We start from the raw sequence: 17,895 nt of genomic DNA on the forward strand, positions 1-17,895 counted from the left end.
AGCCGGAGAAAAATACGTGTCCAGTTTAAAAACAGTTACAATACTACCACTGCACTTCAGTGGCGGTTCTAGATCAATTTCACGGAGGTGGGCCTGTCTGGGGCCGGGTTTTTTAATAGAGGGGCACATTAAACCGAGGGCAAAAAAGAACGTTTTATTTCCATCAAACTTTTAAGCCTTTGCGGACATAACATTACAGTAACGATGAAAAACAGAAAACAATCACAGTAGTACTGAATTAAGTGCTGATAAAAGATGCATGTACAGTAGAACCAGATCTTGTGGAAAAGTCTTAAGTTGGCCTATTATTACAGCAATGGTATTCTGCGCTTTTGGTGATTTCTGGCAAACCGATCAACAAGTGATTCAAGATTCAGTCCTTTTAACCTCCAAGACTCAATGCTAAGTACGCCAAGAGTGCTTAATCTATCTGTCACGTTGTGCCCGAAGCGATAGAATGATCGCTCCGTGCACAACAAAATAAGGAAGTGGATCCCCGAAATAGCAGACACAAAAAGAGATCTTGTCAGATAACAAAAGGAGTCTTTAATAACGAACACAAAATAACCCGACAGGGAGAATAACAAAAAGCGCTGGTCAAAATAGGGACCAGGGATAAAATAAAAGGACAACAGAAAACGTTTGCGGAAAAAAGATGGCAAGGAGGGTCAGATTAGAATAATGAATATAAGTTGCACTCGCAAGAGGAAACAACGACGCGTAAATACAGCACAAGGCTAAGAGCCAATGAATAAATGCAAGTAGGAATTGGGCGAGAGAAATTTTGGCACGGCGTGGAATTCTCAGGCAGTGAGTAGACTGCCAGAGCGTCCAAATAAAGGCTGCGCAATTACTCCCTAATGGGTGACAGGTGTGTAAACGGCGGGCAGAAAGCCCGCCCTCTGCTGGCAACCACGGGACGTGACACTATCATCATTCATAATGGACCTGAGGTATGTTTTCACAAGATTAAATGTGGAAAAACTCATTTCTGTGGAGAAAGACAAACGGAATCGAAGTAAACATAATTTCTGAATGGCCACAACATATACACTAACCTGCTACACTTGCACTGCTTCGGCACTCAGACACACACAATTGCCTAAACTGTATTTATGAATGCTATTTATTAATTGAATTAATTTCTTTATTCATTTATTGTATTCACTAAATATAAATTAATACATTCTAGAGACTGACCAGGGATTAAAATTGCAAATGCACTGAAGCCATCAAACACATGATACATCCATCTTCTCTCAAGTTTATCCTGCGCTGACGTCAGACCTCTCTTCAGTGTGTGTGTGTGTGTGTGTGTGTGTGTGTCTATATAGAAGTGTACAAATAAATAGAGATAGTTTCTTTAACTGCAGGTATATTGTTATCAGATCTGTGATTATATATATATATTCTGATAGACACGACAATGAGGTATTTGATGTATGACAAGGTTGATTTTGAAAGGAACATTGTAATATGCGGCCTGGTGGGCGATTGGTTAGCGCGTCGGCCTCACAATGCAGAGGTGCGTGGGTTTTCTCCGGGTACTCCCCCCACATTCCAAAAACAAGCATGGCAGGCTAATTGAACACTCCAAATTGCCCCTGGGTGTGAGTGTGAGGGTGAATGGTTGTTCTTGTCTGTGTGCCCTGCAATTTGCTGGCAACCAGTTCAGGCTGTCAACTTTCTACTGCCTGAAGACGGCTGGGATAGGCGCCAGCACCTCCCACAACCCTTGTGAGGATGAAGCGGATCAGAAAATTGATGGATGGACTTTGTATTGTGGACCTAAACAAGGTTTTGCAACAATGGAAATGGTTGGATGTTTGCAAACCATATATTTCCAGTCCATATTTTGATTAATTCTTACCATGTTTTACCATTCGCATTTTATCAATAAAGTTGTTTTGGTGATGTACTAAATAAATGGAGTTGTATACTTAATATCATGAATAGGGGATAAGCAATCCTTAGAGTTTACAGTAGCCACAAAAGCAAAGTTGATAAATTGGGCCGACTGGCAAATAACTTCAATAAGCGATGTGGATGCAATGAATATTGATCAATATGTGAAGGCAGTTTTAATATTCCCCATTAAATAATACTTCTTTGTTCCTTTTTTTGGGGTGGGGGGTTGGGGGGGCAGGATTTGCAATTTGGTGAGGCAGGTAGACCAAATAATAAGTAAACAGATGAATAAGCCCAGGCAAAATGTTCAACTGTTAATTTATTTTCAACAAAACAACTCTGAAGCTTCTTGCCATGCAGAAAAGAATAACAACAGAAGAAAATGTGTATGACCAACTAAAAGTTAATGAGTTATATGTGCCAAAAACGTAAAATCAAGAAAAATAATTTCCATCAGTGCCCTAAAGAGTAAATCTTGTTATTTGCTCAGTATTTTCCCAATACTGGCCTTACAATGTGAGAGGCAGTGTTCTCAGTCACCCGATATTCATGGATAGAAGCAGAGTGACTCTGTTATCCCGTCAATCAAAAGTGACATTGCATTTCGCCTTGCAAGACCCGCTGCCTTCTATGGTTTCAACGTATTGCCAGACCTTGCAATATGTCTCATAAATCTGAACTCACAAGACACTGTTGTCAAGGACTCCATCCAACGCAGGAGTTATCCCCCATGCCTTCATTTTATTGTCCCCTTCAATCATTTGAACAAAAAGGACAGCGCATAGTTGGCACAGTTTATTTTTCATGATCATTATCCCACCCAACCTTTTTCAATAAGGATTTATGAATGCTCAGTCAGTAATGTTGAACTTTAAATAGCTCTGCTGTAGAAAAAGACGGAAAGGGGAAGTGACCTTTGAATCCAATTTTGTGTCCACAATCATTATTTTCAGCAAATGGTCCAGAAAGCTGATTTATATTTCCATGTCATGTTTTACATAGCTGATTGTGTCCCCATTGAGGCCATAACAACCGACCAAAAATAAATTTGTGTCTCATTCGGAATGACAAGCGCACTGATGCCGGTCTGCTTTTTATAAGTATGTATCCTCTTCCTTTTGGGAAATGTGAATATTTGTCTTTGATTACCCTTTTCACCATCAAACCAAAATTATCGATCCGTAATTTTATCCCACACCCTGTTTAAACCAAGACAATGTAGACAAAACATGGCATTTGACCTGGCACTGTATGTACTGTATACACTCACTTATCACAAATGTATGGGTATAATAATGGTTGAAAAAGTAAAATATCTTAAATGTTGCGTAATGTTATAAATAATTACGGTAAAAGTGTTGAGATGCTTCTCTTGACAAGAATCCTCAAGAAAATTAAGGACTTTTCCTTGCCCAGTCAATAGGAAAATTTTCTCAAATTCACACTTTAGATGAAATGATGCTCTACATCAGGGGTGGCCAACCGTATATTACCGTATTTTGTTACACTGTATTTTATGTTACTTGTTCTGTAAATCGCTTTGTTACACCCACAGCTGATGTTAAAGTGCTATTTAAGTAAAGATGTATTACAGGGATGGCCAATCTGTGGGTCGCGAGCCGCAGTGGCTCTTTGGCTGGTTCCAGGGCTCTCACACTACAAGTGTCGAAAACACCTCGGCAGTGGCGATGCCATTCAAACAAGGCACTGACTTCACAGAACGTACTCAGTCAGCCTATCATCAATCCCGTTACTTGATTGACATAGAGGGCAACCAATCAGATGACGGCATCACCGCTCATGCGCAAACAACGGCGCTCAGCACTAAACTAGTCAGCGAATTACCTCTGATTTTAAAGCAGGGGTGCCCAATACGTCGATCCGAATCGACCCGGAGCAAGCGAACTGGTCCCAAGTCGACCGCAAGCTGCGGGAGGAGGAAATGGGTGAGGTGGAAAAAAAGATTTGTTTGTTTGTATCTTGAGCTTTCGTTCATTTTTGGCCCGTTCCGACTGTTGCTCATTGTGGTGTGCGTGCATTTGTGCCCAAGTGCACTGATGGGCAGCAGCGTGAGAAGTTGGTCGCTTCATAAGTCGATCGTTGGGCAAAAAGTGTGAGTGTGTGAGTGAGTGTGTGCGTGTGTGTGTGTGTGTGTGTGTGTGTGTGTGTGTGTGTGTGTGTGTGTGCGTGTGTATTCATGACATCTCAGGACAATTTTATGATAACACACCTTCACAATGAGGACCTGTGGAAAAATGAGGACATTTTTCGCGTCCTCATATTTCCACGCAGTCTACACTACTCTAGAGCTCACGAGGATACTCCCACACCAAAAATAAGTGATGTCCTGAAAGAGCACAATTTTCAGAAATTGTGTGTTTAAGTGTGTTTAACTTTCGACTCACTTTTCATTTGGAAAACTAGTGGCCAACTTCGGTACTTAACACACTTTTAACACACTTTCAGTGACGTCATTGTGCAGGACCTCAAATGTCATCTTTTTCGGGCTGACTCACACATTTTCCCCGCCCTCGTCCTGATAAGTCACATCAATTAGCAGTCACACAAAATCCAACATGTGAAGCAGCCAGACAATCCTACTCTCAAACACGACCACGCGTGGATGACCATCGGGTAAGCAATTCCTTTTCGTTTATCTTACCGTAACATAAAAGTTGTTCAATATAACCGTGTTTAACAGTGCCCACCAAAGGTAATATCATTCAATAAGACAGCTAGCTAGCTAGCTAGCTAGCTCGATCGTTAGCATGCTAATAAGCTTCCAGTAAAAGTAATGTGGACATGTCCTGCAGGCAAGGTTCTGGAAAACTTTTCTAAATCTTTAACAACACAGTCTGTGGAACTTGGTTTTGGTGCCATATGTTTATTTCAGTGCAGTATTTGTTTTATTCGATTGCAGTTAATTTAAATTAGTTAGTACAGGTAGCCTAATGAAAGTGGGCCAGGCACTTCTAGCATTTATGCTAAGCCCGGTGTATTTACACTGTTTATTCTTGTGCTGATTCAGTTGTACACCGTTTCAATGAAAAAACAAACAAAAGTTTGCAATGAAATTATAGCAGAATTCAGCTTTGTTGGCACATTTGGTCAAGACAATATTGTGTTACTCTATTTTAATTTTACATTGTTATCTGCCTGACAAATGGTTTGCCCGAATCTATTAGTCTGACCAGCAAATGTTTGATGAAATGAATTTTTGTATATTTGAGGAAGAAAATAATGTTCCTTTGGCTCAGTACTTTCTGAGCCAAAATAAGTGCTGCCATAATTTTGTGCTTGCTTGTCTGGCTGACTTCTTCTCACTTTCCATTGTAGATGTTTACTGGTGTTGATAATGTCACAAAGAAGAACCAGTCTGAGCCCTGAATCTGAGGCTGCTCATTTTATCTGGAGTCAACAAGCCTTGTTTGAAAGCCCAGTGGATCAATGATTATAAAGGTATGCTATCAATCTACCTGCTATCTAATTCTTATGGCTACCGCAAGCACATGACAAGAGCTGATTTTGACTGAACCTTCTGGAGACCAAAAAGGGAGTGAGAGATCCACTTCATCCTTACAACAGGTTACTACTTCTTATCATGATATACTAGGTTTGAGTTTTCAGCTTTCTTTGACAAACACAGGAGAAGTTATAAATCAGAAACATGGACTCTCCATGATTTCAGTCGTCATGTCCTCATATTTCTTTAGACCTGAAAAACCGGAGTGTGTTTCAGGTGACATGATTTTTGTCTGGACCTAACTCTGGAGAGCCTGTTTTCAAATGTCCCCATATTGCTGTTACACAGAGCTGAACAGTGTTAACTTTCTATAGTGTCTTATATTAATCTCAAACCCTCCTGTGAGCGATGTTCAATGAAAAACAATGTTTATTCATTTATTAACTAATCAGGATGAATAAATTTGAATATTTCTGACACTGCACTGTTGCTATGTTGCAGACACCAAGTGTTCCGATCCTGAAGAAACCTTCTGAAGATAAAGAAAGGAGTGGAAGATCCACTTCTTCCTTACAACAGGTTACTACGTCTTATCATTATATACTAGGTTTGAGTTTTCAGCTTTCTTTGACAAACTCAGGAGAAGTTATAAATCAGAAACATAGACTCTCCATGATTTCAGTCGTCATGTCCTCATATTTCTTTAGACCTGAAAAACCTGAGTGTGTTTCAGGTGACATGACTTTTGTCTTGACCTAACTCTGGAGAGCCTGTGTTCGAATGTCCCCATATTGTTGTTCCACAGAACTGAACAGTGTTAACTTTCTATAGTGTGGTATATTCATCCCAAACTCTCCCGTGAGCAATGTTCAATGATAATTAATGTTTATTCATTTCTTAACTGGTCAGAATGAAGAATGCTGAATATTTTGACACCGTAATGTTATGTTGCAGACACCAAGTGACCTGACTGAACCCTCTGTAGACCATGAATGGAATGAGAGATACACTTCATCCTTACAACAGGTTACTACTTCTTATCATGATATACTAGGTTTGAGTTTTCAGCTTTCTTTGACAAACACAGGAGAAGTTATAAATCAGAAACATTGACTCTCCATGATTTCAGTCGTCATGTCCTCATATTTCTTCAGACCTGAAAAACCTGAGTGTGTTTCAGGTGACGTGACTTTTGTCTTAACCTAACTCTGGAGAGCCTGTGTTCGAATGTCCCCATATTGCTGTTACTCAGAGCTGAACAGTGTTAACTTTCTATAGTGTGGTATATTCATCCCAAACTCTCCCGTGAGCAATGTTCAATGATAATTAATGTTTATTCATTTCTTAACTGGTCAGAATGAAGAATGCTGAATATTTTGACACCGTAATGTTATGTTGCAGACACCAAGTGACCTGACTGAACCCTCTGTAGACCATGAATGGAATGAGAGATACACTTCATCCTTACAACAGGTTACTACTTCTTATCATGATATACTAGGTTTGAGTTTTCAGCTTTCTTTGACAAACACAGGAGAAGTTATAAATCAGAAACATAGACTCTCCATGATTTCAGTCGTCATGTCCTCATATTTCTTCAGACCTGAAAAACCTTAGTGTGTTTCAGGTGTCATGACTTTTGTCTTAAGCTAACTCTGGAGAGCCTGTGTTCGAATGTCCCCATATTGCTGTTACTCAGAGCTGAACAGTGTTAACTTTCTATAGTGTGGTACATTATTCCCAAACTCTCCTGTGAGCAATGTTCAATGAGAAATAATGTTTTTTTCATTTCTTAACTGGTCAGAATGAAGAATGCTGAATATTTTGACACCGTAATGTTGTTATGTTGCAGACACCAAATGAAAGGTACCTGACTGAACCCTCTGGAGACCAAGAATGGAGTGAGAGATCCACTCCATCCTTACAACAGGTTACTACTTCTTATCATGATATACTAGGTTTGAGTTTTCAGCTTTCTTTGACAAACACAGGAGAAGTTATAAATCAGAAACATTGACTCTCCATGATTTCAGTCGTCATGTCCTCATATTTCTTCAGACCTGAAAAACCTGAGTGTGTTTCAGGTGACATGACTTTTGTCTTGACCTAACTCTGGAGAGCCTGTGTTCGAATGTCCCCATATTGCTGTTCCACAGAACTGAACAGTGTTAACTTTCTATAGTGTGGTATATTCATCCCAAACTCTCCTGTAAGCAATGTTCAATGATAATTAATGTTTATTCATTTCTTAACTGGTCAGAATGAAGAATGCTGAATATTTTGACACCGTAATGTTATGTTGCAGACACCAAGTGACCTGACTGAACCCTCTGTAGACCATGAATGGAATGAGAGATACACTTCATCCTTACAACAGGTTACTACTTCTTATCATGATATACTAGGTTTGAGTTTTCAGCTTTCTTTGACAAACACAGGAGAAGTTATAAATCAGAAACATTGACTCTCCATGATTTCAGTCGTCATGTCCTCATATTTCTTCAGACCTGAAAAACCTGAGTGTGTTTCAGGTGACGTGACTTTTGTCTTAACCTAACTCTGGAGAGCCTGTGTTCGAATGTCCCCATATTGCTGTTACTCAGAGCTGAACAGTGTTAACTTTCTATAGTGTGGTATATTCATCCCAAACTCTCCCGTGAGCAATGTTCAATGATAATTAATGTTTATTCATTTCTTAACTGGTCAGAATGAAGAATGCTGAATATTTTGACACCGTAATGTTATGTTGCAGACACCAAGTGACCTGACTGAACCCTCTGTAGACCATGAATGGAATGAGAGATACCCTTCATCCTTACAACAGGTTACTACTTATCATGATATACTAGGTTTGAGTTTTCAGCTTTCTTTGACAAACACAGGAGAAGTTATAAATCAGAAACATAGACTCTCCATGATTTCAGTCGTCATGTCCTCATATTTCTTCAGACCTGAAAAACCTGAGTGTGTTTCAGGTGTCATGACTTTTGTCTTAAGCTAACTCTGGAGAGCCTGTGTTCGAATGTCCCCATATTGCTGTTACTCAGAGCTGAACAGTGTTAACTTTCTATAGTGTGGTACATTATTCCCAAACTCTCCTGTGAGCAATGTTCAATGAGAAATAATGTTTTTTTCATTTCTTAACTGGTCAGAATGAAGAATGCTGAATATTTTGACACCGTAATGTTGTTATGTTGCAGACACCAAGTGAAAGGTACCTGACTGAACCCTCTGGAGACCAAGAATGGAGTGAGAGATCCACTCCATCCTTACAACAGGTTACTACTTCTTATCATGATATACTAGGTTTGAGTTTTCAGCTTTCTTTGACAAACACAGGAGAAGTTATAAATCAGAAACATAGACTCTCCATGATTTCAGTCGTCATGTCCTCATATTTCTTCAGACCTTAAAAACCTGAGTGTGTTTCAGGTGACATGACTTTTGTCTTGACCTAACTCTGGAGAGTCTGTGTTCGAATGTCCCCATATTGCTGTTCCACAGAACTGAACAGTGTTAACTTTCTATAGTGTGGTATATTCATCCCAAACTCTCCCGTAAGCAATGTTCAATGATAATTAATGTTTATTCATTTCTTAACTGGTCAGAATGAAGAATGCTGAATATTTTGACACCGTAATGTTATGTTGCAGACACCAAGTGACCTGACTGAACCCTCTGTAGACCATGAATGGAATGAGAGATACACTTCATCCTTACAACAGGTTACTACTTCTTATCATGATATACTAGGTTTGAGTTTTCAGCTTTCTTTGACAAACACAGGAGAAGTTATAAATCAGAAACATTGACTCTCCATGATTTCAGTCGTCATGTCCTCATATTTCTTCAGACCTGAAAAACCTGAGTGTGTTTCAGGTGACGTGACTTTTGTCTTAACCTAACTCTGGAGAGCCTGTGTTCGAATGTCCCCATATTGCTGTTCCACAGAACTGAACAGTGTTAACTTTCTATAGTGTGGTATATTCATCCCAAACTCTCCCGTGAGCAATGTTCAATGATAATTAATGTTTATTCATTTCTTAACTGGTCAGAATGAAGAATGCTGAATATTTTGACACCGTAATGTTATGTTGCAGACACCAAGTGACCTGACTGAACCCTCTGTAGACCATGAATGGAATGAGAGATACACTTCATCCTTACAACAGGTTACTACTTCTTATCATGATATACTAGGTTTGAGTTTTCAGCTTTCTTTGACAAACACAGGAGAAGTTATAAATCAGAAACATTGACTCTCCATGATTTCAGTCGTCATGTCCTCATATTTCTTCAGACCTGAAAACCCTGAGTGTGTTTCAGGTGACGTGACTTTTGTCTTAACCTAACTCTGGAGAGCCTGTGTTCGAATGTCCCCATATTGCTGTTACTCAGAGCTGAACAGTGTTAACTTTCTATAGTGTGGTATATTCATCCCAAACTCTCCCGTGAGCAATGTTCAATGATAATTAATGTTTATTCATTTCTTAACTGGTCAGAATGAAGAATGCTGAATATTTTGACACCGTAATGTTATGTTGCAGACACCAAGTGACCTGACTGAACCCTCTGTAGACCATGAATGGAATGAGAGATACACTTCATCCTTACAACAGGTTACTACTTCTTATCATGATATACTAGGTTTGAGTTTTCAGCTTTCTTTGACAAACACAGGAGAAGTTATAAATCAGAAACATAGACTCTCCATGATTTCAGTCGTCATGTCCTCATATTTCTTCAGACCTGAAAAACCTTAGTGTGTTTCAGGTGTCATGACTTTTGTCTTAAGCTAACTCTGGAGAGCCTGTGTTCGAATGTCCCCATATTGCTGTTACTCAGAGCTGAACAGTGTTAACTTTCTATAGTGTGGTACATTATTCCCAAACTCTCCTGTGAGCAATGTTCAATGAGAAATAATGTTTTTTTCATTTCTTAACTGGTCAGAATGAAGAATGCTGAATATTTTGACACCGTAATGTTGTTATGTTGCAGACACCAAATGAAAGGTACCTGACTGAACCCTCTGGAGACCAAGAATGGAGTGAGAGATCCACTCCATCCTTACAACAGGTTACTACTTCTTATCATGATATACTAGGTTTGAGTTTTCAGCTTTCTTTGACAAACACAGGAGAAGTTATAAATCAGAAACATTGACTCTCCATGATTTCAGTCGTCATGTCCTCATATTTCTTCAGACCTGAAAAACCTGAGTGTGTTTCAGGTGACATGACTTTTGTCTTGACCTAACTCTGGAGAGCCTGTGTTCGAATGTCCCCATATTGCTGTTCCACAGAACTGAACAGTGTTAACTTTCTATAGTGTGGTATATTCATCCCAAACTCTCCTGTAAGCAATGTTCAATGATAATTAATGTTTATTCATTTCTTAACTGGTCAGAATGAAGAATGCTGAATATTTTGACACCGTAATGTTATGTTGCAGACACCAAGTGACCTGACTGAACCCTCTGTAGACCATGAATGGAATGAGAGATACACTTCATCCTTACAACAGGTTACTACTTCTTATCATGATATACTAGGTTTGAGTTTTCAGCTTTCTTTGACAAACACAGGAGAAGTTATAAATCAGAAACATTGACTCTCCATGATTTCAGTCGTCATGTCCTCATATTTCTTCAGACCTGAAAAACCTGAGTGTGTTTCAGGTGACGTGACTTTTGTCTTAACCTAACTCTGGAGAGCCTGTGTTCGAATGTCCCCATATTGCTGTTACTCAGAGCTGAACAGTGTTAACTTTCTATAGTGTGGTATATTCATCCCAAACTCTCCCGTGAGCAATGTTCAATGATAATTAATGTTTATTCATTTCTTAACTGGTCAGAATGAAGAATGCTGAATATTTTGACACCGTAATGTTATGTTGCAGACACCAAGTGACCTGACTGAACCCTCTGTAGACCATGAATGGAATGAGAGATACCCTTCATCCTTACAACAGGTTACTACTTATCATGATATACTAGGTTTGAGTTTTCAGCTTTCTTTGACAAACACAGGAGAAGTTATAAATCAGAAACATAGACTCTCCATGATTTCAGTCGTCATGTCCTCATATTTCTTCAGACCTGAAAAACCTGAGTGTGTTTCAGGTGTCATGACTTTTGTCTTAAGCTAACTCTGGAGAGCCTGTGTTCGAATGTCCCCATATTGCTGTTACTCAGAGCTGAACAGTGTTAACTTTCTATAGTGTGGTACATTATTCCCAAACTCTCCTGTGAGCAATGTTCAATGAGAAATAATGTTTTTTTCATTTCTTAACTGGTCAGAATGAAGAATGCTGAATATTTTGACACCGTAATGTTGTTATGTTGCAGACACCAAGTGAAAGGTACCTGACTGAACCCTCTGGAGACCAAGAATGGAGTGAGAGATCCACTCCATCCTTACAACAGGTTACTACTTCTTATCATGATATACTAGGTTTGAGTTTTCAGCTTTCTTTGACAAACACAGGAGAAGTTATAAATCAGAAACATAGACTCTCCATGATTTCAGTCGTCATGTCCTCATATTTCTTCAGACCTTAAAAACCTGAGTGTGTTTCAGGTGACATGACTTTTGTCTTGACCTAACTCTGGAGAGTCTGTGTTCGAATGTCCCCATATTGCTGTTCCACAGAACTGAACAGTGTTAACTTTCTATAGTGTGGTATATTCATCCCAAACTCTCCCGTAAGCAATGTTCAATGATAATTAATGTTTATTCATTTCTTAACTGGTCAGAATGAAGAATGCTGAATATTTTGACACCGTAATGTTATGTTGCAGACACCAAGTGACCTGACTGAACCCTCTGTAGACCATGAATGGAATGAGAGATACACTTCATCCTTACAACAGGTTACTACTTCTTATCATGATATACTAGGTTTGAGTTTTCAGCTTTCTTTGACAAACACAGGAGAAGTTATAAATCAGAAACATTGACTCTCCATGATTTCAGTCGTCATGTCCTCATATTTCTTCAGACCTGAAAAACCTGAGTGTGTTTCAGGTGACGTGACTTTTGTCTTAACCTAACTCTGGAGAGCCTGTGTTCGAATGTCCCCATATTGCTGTTCCACAGAACTGAACAGTGTTAACTTTCTATAGTGTGGTATATTCATCCCAAACTCTCCTGTAAGCAATGTTCAATGATAATTAATGTTTATTCATTTCTTAACTGGTCAGAATGAAGAATGCTGAATATTTTGACACCGTAATGTTATGTTGCATACACCAAGTGACCTGACTGAACCCTCTGTAGACCATGAATGGAATGAGAGATACACTTCATCCTTACAACAGGTTACTACTTCTTATCATGATATACTAGGTTTGAGTTTTCAGCTTTCTTTGACAAACACAGGAGAAGTTATAAATCAGAAACATAGACTCTCCATGATTTCAGTCGTCATGTCCTCATATTTCTTCAGACCTGAAAAACCTGAGTGTGTTTCAGGTGTCATGACTTTTGTCTTAACCTAACTCTGGAGAGCCTGTGTTCGAATGTCCCCTTATTGCTGTTACTCAGAGCTGAACAGTGTTAACTTTCTATAGTGTGGTATATTCATCCCAAACTCTCCCGTGAGCAATGTTCAATGATAATTAATGTTTATTCATTTCTTAACTGGTCAGAATGAAGAATGCTGAATATTTTGTCACCGTAATGTTATGTTGCAGACACCAAGTGACCTGACTGAACCCTCTGTAGACCATGAATGGAATGAGAGATACACTTCATCCTTACAACAGGTTACTACTTCTTATCATGATATACTAGGTTTGAGTTTTCAGCTTTCTTTGACAAACACAGGAGAAGTTATAAATCAGAAACATAGACTCTCCATGATTTCAGTCGTCATGTCCTCATATTTCTTCAGACCTGAAAAACCTGAGTGTGTTTCAGGTGTCATGACTTTTGTCTTAACCTAACTCTGGAGAGCCTGTGTTCGAATGTCCCCATATTGCTGTTACTCAGAGCTGAACAGTGTTAACTTTCTATAGTGTGGTATATTCATCCCAAACTCTCCCGTGAGCAATGTTCAATGATAATTAATGTTTATTCATTTCTTAACTGGTCAGAATGAAGAATGCTGAATATTTTGACACCGTAATGTTATGTTGCAGACACCAAGTGACCTGACTGAACCCTCAGGAGACCATGAATGGAATGAGAGATCCACTTCATCCTTACAACAGGTTACTACTTCTTATCATGATATACTAGGTTTGAGTTTTCAGCTTTCTTTGACAAACACAGGAGAAGTTATAAATCAGAAACATGGACTCTCCATGATTTCAGTCGTCATGTCCTCATATTTCTTTAGACCTGAAAAACCGGAGTGTGTTTCAGGTGACATGATTTTTGTCTGGACCTAACTCTGGAGAGCCTGTTTTCAAATGTCCCCATATTGCTGTTACACAGAGCTGAACAGTGTTAACTTTCTATAGTGTCTTATATTAATCCCAAACCCTCCTGTGAGCGATGTTCAATGAAAAACAATGTTTATTCATTTATTAACTAATCAGGATGAATAAATTTGAATATTTCTGACACTGCACTGTTGCTATGTTGCAGACACCAAGTGTTCCGATCCTGAAGAAACCTTCTGAAGATAAAGAAAGGAGTGGAAGATCCACTTCTTCCTTACAACAGGTTACTACGTCTTATCATTATATACTAGGTTTGAGTTTTCAGCTTTCTTTGACAAACTCAGGAGAAGTTATAAATCAGAAACATAGACTCTCCATGATTTCAGTCGTCATGTCCTCATATTTCTTTAGACCTGAAAAACCTGAGTGTGTTTCAGGTGACATGACTTTTGTCTTGACCTAACTCTGGAGAGCCTGTGTTCGAATGTCCCCATATTGCTGTTCCACAGAACTGAACAGTGTTAACTTTCTATAGTGTGGTATATTCATCCCAAACTCTCCTGTAAGCAATGTTCAATGATAATTAATGTTTATTCATTTCTTAACTGGTCAGAATGAAGAATGCTGAATATTTTGACACCGTAATGTTATGTTGCATACACCAAGTGACCTGACTGAACCCTCTGTAGACCATGAATGGAATGAGAGATACACTTCATCCTTACAACAGGTTACTACTTCTTATCATGATATACTAGGTTTGAGTTTTCAGCTTTCTTTGACAAACACAGGAGAAGTTATAAATCAGAAACATAGACTCTCCATGATTTCAGTCGTCATGTCCTCATATTTCTTCAGACCTGAAAAACCTGAGTGTGTTTCAGGTGTCATGACTTTTGTCTTAACCTAACTCTGGAGAGCCTGTGTTCGAATGTCCCCATATTGCTGTTACTCAGAGCTGAACAGTGTTAACTTTCTATAGTGTGGTATATTCATCCCAAACTCTCCCGTGAGCAATGTTCAATGATAATTAATGTTTATTCATTTCTTAACTGGTCAGAATGAAGAATGCTGAATATTTTGTCACCGTAATGTTATGTTGCAGACACCAAGTGACCTGACTGAACCCTCTGTAGACCATGAATGGAATGAGAGATACACTTCATCCTTACAACAGGTTACTACTTCTTATCATGATATACTAGGTTTGAGTTTTCAGCTTTCTTTGACAAACACAGGAGAAGTTATAAATCAGAAACATAGACTCTCCATGATTTCAGTCGTCATGTCCTCATATTTCTTCAGACCTGAAAAACCTGAGTGTGTTTCAGGTGTCATGACTTTTGTCTTAACCTAACTCTGGAGAGCCTGTGTTCGAATGTCCCCATATTGCTGTTACTCAGAGCTGAACAGTGTTAACTTTCTATAGTGTGGTATATTCATCCCAAACTCTCCCGTGAGCAATGTTCAATGATAATTAATGTTTATTCATTTCTTAACTGGTCAGAATGAAGAATGCTGAATATTTTGACACCGTAATGTTATGTTGCAGACACCAAGTGACCTGACTGAACCCTCAGGAGACCATGAATGGAATGAGAGATACACTTCATCCTTACAACAGGTTACTACTTCTTGTCATGATATACTAGGTTTGAGTTTTCAGCTTTCTTTGACAAACACAGGAGAAGTTATAAATCAGAAACATGGACTCACCATGATTTCAGTCGTCATGTCCTCATATTTCTTTAGACCTGAAAAACCTGAGTGTGTTTCAGGTGTCATGACTTTTGTCTTAACCTAAATCTGGGGAGCCTGTGTTCGAATGTCCCCATATTGCTGTTACTCAGAGCTGAACAGTGTTAACTTTCTATAGTGTGGTACATTATTCCCAAACTCTCCTGTGAGCAATGTTCAATGAGAAATAATGTTTTTTTCATTTCTTAACTGGTCAGAATGAAGAATGCTGAATATTTTGACACCGTAATGTTGTTATGTTGCAGACACCAAGTGAAAGGTACCTGACTGAACCCTCTGGAGACAAAGAATGGAGTGAGAGATCCACTTCATCCTTAAAACAGGTTACTACTTCTTGTCATGATATACTAGGTTTGAGTTTTCAGCTTTCTTTGACAAACACAGGAGAAGTTATAAATCAGAAACATAGACTCTCCATGATTTCAGTCGTCATGTCCTCATATTTCTTCAGACCTGAAAAACCTGAGTGTGTTTCAGGTGACATGACTTTTGACTTAACCTAACTCTGGAGAGCCTGTGTTCGAATGTCCCCATATTGCTGTTACTCAGAGCTGAACAGTGTTAACTTTCTATAGTGTGGTATATTCATCCCAAACCCTCCTGATGTTCAATGAGAGTTTCTTCATTTATTAACTGGTCAGAACGAAGAATGCTGAAAATTTTGATGTTTAAATATCATTTTTAAAACATCTAACATTCTGCGTTTACCCTGAAACAAAAGCATCTTGTCCTGTCTGTTCTTTCTTCTTTTATTTAATCCAACCAGATGAAGTAACCACGAGTGATGACGATTTGAGCAAAGAAACCAATGCTGACCTTAATCAAGAAACAGCGATTCTCACTTACACAGAAAATGGTAATGTCCTCAAGTTATGACACAAGACAGAGTAAATTGGTGCCTGATAATCTGTCTTTATGCACAACTATGTTTGAATTAGAGACAATTAGAGACAGAATTAGAGATATTATTTGAAAAAGGTGTTCAAAGATGGAAAATGTGCAGGTTGAAAACTCATTAGGCCTCGACAGCCGAAAGAAAATTGAGAAATTAGAAGACGATTTGGAACATATAAGAAAGCAATGGTGAAAAGCCACCTTCAACTATTTTTGAATTATTTTTCAAAGGCTCAAGCTCTGAGACCTCTGGGAACCCAAGCCATGTATATGCGCCATCCACATCGGACAACATGGAAGGCACTTCTGCTTCAACCACCTATGACAACACTGAAGACAGTTTTGTCGCAACCCTGGAAAACATTTTTGCTCCAACCCATTTAGAGAACGTGGACGACACTTCCTTCTCAACCACACGGGACAACAAAAACACCAGTTAAAGTTAAACAAAAAATGGCAAAAATTAACATATCTTAATTGAAGTACTTTTGATGAACAAAAAGTCAAAGTGCTTCAATAAAAAGCAAGGTTAAAGAGCATTTTTTCAAAATTCTCATTATTTCCTGGAATATCTTATTTTGATTATTTTATTTTTCCATTTTTAATAAATAATGCCTTCTTTTACAGGTGGGAATAAGAGACGCACGTGGACAGATGATGAAGTGAAGGCTGTTGAGCGACATATGTTTGATTTCATAACAAGCCATAAAGTTTCAGGTAAAACGAGCTGTGAGTCCTGTCTCCACGCAGAGCCAGCAGCTCTGAAAGACAGAGGCTGGGTGTCCATCAAAAACTACATCCACAACAGGATATAACTGCATTAAAAAGGGAAATGAATAGCTAGTCCATTGAAATGCGAGCACGTCTGGGTACATTTCAGTTCAAGTTAACTAAAGCAATAGCAATGGTGCATTTAGGGTGGGATGGTCAATTATGGATTTCATATTTGTTGTTGCATACTGTGTTTCACGTTTGTTGTTTCATGATCTTCAAGAGCAATTTGGAAAATCCTTGAAGATGTATGAACATGTAAATTATACTGTATATCAGGCATGTCCCGATCTGGGCCTGGAGGGCCACTGTCGTGCCTGTTTTCCAGCTCTCCCGGCTGCATCACACCTGTTTCAGATGATCAGTTCATCAGTCATCTCTGATGCAGCATTAGAACATCCTGGGAGAGCTGGAAAACAAAAAGACAGCGGCCCTTGAGGACCGACCTTGGACACCCCTGCTGTATATAAACGTACGTACGATATACAAACTTCTCACAAAAGATAGGGTTATTAGGTTTGAAGTGATATTTCGGAAAAACCCTAAAACATCTGAATTCATCCTATTTCAAGAATTTCAATACTTTTTGAAAAGTTGCTTTTGTCTAACGGTAGCTAAAGAAGTTGCTACACACATGGCACAATATGTGGCCAGATTCATTAAAAATTATTCATCGCAGTATTCACATTTTGACATAATCTTCTTCAGTTCAAAC

The 17,895-nt window shown here is 38.8% G+C and overlaps 1 long non-coding RNA gene across 15 annotated transcripts; it reads left to right on the plus strand.

Moving 5' to 3' along the window:
• Positions 1-5,434: 5,434 nt before the first annotated feature.
• On the plus strand, positions 5,435-17,682 carry LOC127609284 (uncharacterized). 15 transcript variants are annotated; one of them, XR_007964499.1, is made up of 7 exons: positions 5,457-5,493; positions 8,572-8,649; positions 11,718-11,795; positions 13,963-14,040; positions 16,282-16,371; positions 16,641-16,850; positions 17,037-17,682. It is a non-coding gene; the product is annotated as an uncharacterized LOC127609284 (long non-coding RNA). The 15 variants fall into 15 exon arrangements; XR_007964487.1 differs by lacking the exon at positions 17,037-17,682 and having other exon boundaries at positions 5,447-5,493; positions 16,641-16,955; XR_007964489.1 differs by lacking the exons at positions 5,457-5,493; positions 17,037-17,682 and adding an exon at positions 7,236-7,301 and having other exon boundaries at positions 16,641-16,955.
• The last annotated feature ends 213 nt before the right edge of the window (positions 17,683-17,895 follow it).

Source organism: Hippocampus zosterae, chromosome 10 (genome assembly GCF_025434085.1).
Source record: "Hippocampus zosterae strain Florida chromosome 10, ASM2543408v3, whole genome shotgun sequence".
NCBI lineage: Eukaryota > Metazoa > Chordata > Actinopteri > Syngnathiformes > Syngnathidae > Hippocampus > Hippocampus zosterae.